General features: G+C 66.1%; 1 protein-coding gene across 1 annotated transcript in view; it reads left to right on the forward strand.

Annotated features, from left to right (window-relative positions):
* LOC105449726 overlaps positions 1-670 on the forward strand; it is a 16,430-nt gene that overhangs the window by 12,041 nt on the left and 3,719 nt on the right. The window lies entirely within an intron of this gene.

A 670-nucleotide genomic window follows, 5' to 3' on the forward strand; every position in this document is an offset into this window, starting at 1 on the left:
TCGTCAGCGACGCTGGCTTTCGCGTCGGTGGGCGATGTCCCGCGGGGCCTCGCGGCTCGCGCGCGGACACGCTGCCGTTGCGTCGATGTCCGGCGTTACGCCGTCGTGCACTTCTCCCCTAGTAGAACGTCGCGACCCGCTGGGTGTCGGTCTACGGCCCGGGTGCGGTGACTGACGCGCCGCCGGTAAAACGGCGCGCGTCAAACCCCCGGTCGCCCGGCCGGCTGCCCGGCGGTACACGCAAGGTATCAGGCCGCAGCTCTCTCGTCGCGCCGCGAGTCTCTCCGCTCTCTCGGGAGCGCGAGGGACTCCGCGTGCGCGCGCCAGAGTGTGCGTCGAGGCCGTCGCAAGCGCGCGCCACGGTACACAGACGTTAACGGACCTAGCGCCGTCGCCGTGCCTGGCCCGCTGTTGTCGTGCGGTAAGAGAGAATATCTTAACCTTCGACAGGCCTGCAAAACGTTTCGCCGCGTCGCGCGCCTCTTCGCGGGGGTACGCGCGTTGGCGACGGATTACCGGTCGGCGACGCTTACTGCTTTGGGGTACTCTTAGGACCCGTCTTGAAACACGGACCAAGGAGTACTAACATGTACGCGAGTCATTGGGACTCAGCGGATACCTAAAGGCGCAATGAAAGTGAAGGTCGGCCCTGGTTGTCGACCGAGGGAGA

This window comes from Wasmannia auropunctata, unplaced genomic scaffold (genome assembly GCF_000956235.1).
Source record: "Wasmannia auropunctata unplaced genomic scaffold, wasmannia.A_1.0 LD336074.1, whole genome shotgun sequence".
In the NCBI taxonomy this organism is placed as follows: domain Eukaryota; kingdom Metazoa; phylum Arthropoda; class Insecta; order Hymenoptera; family Formicidae; genus Wasmannia; species Wasmannia auropunctata.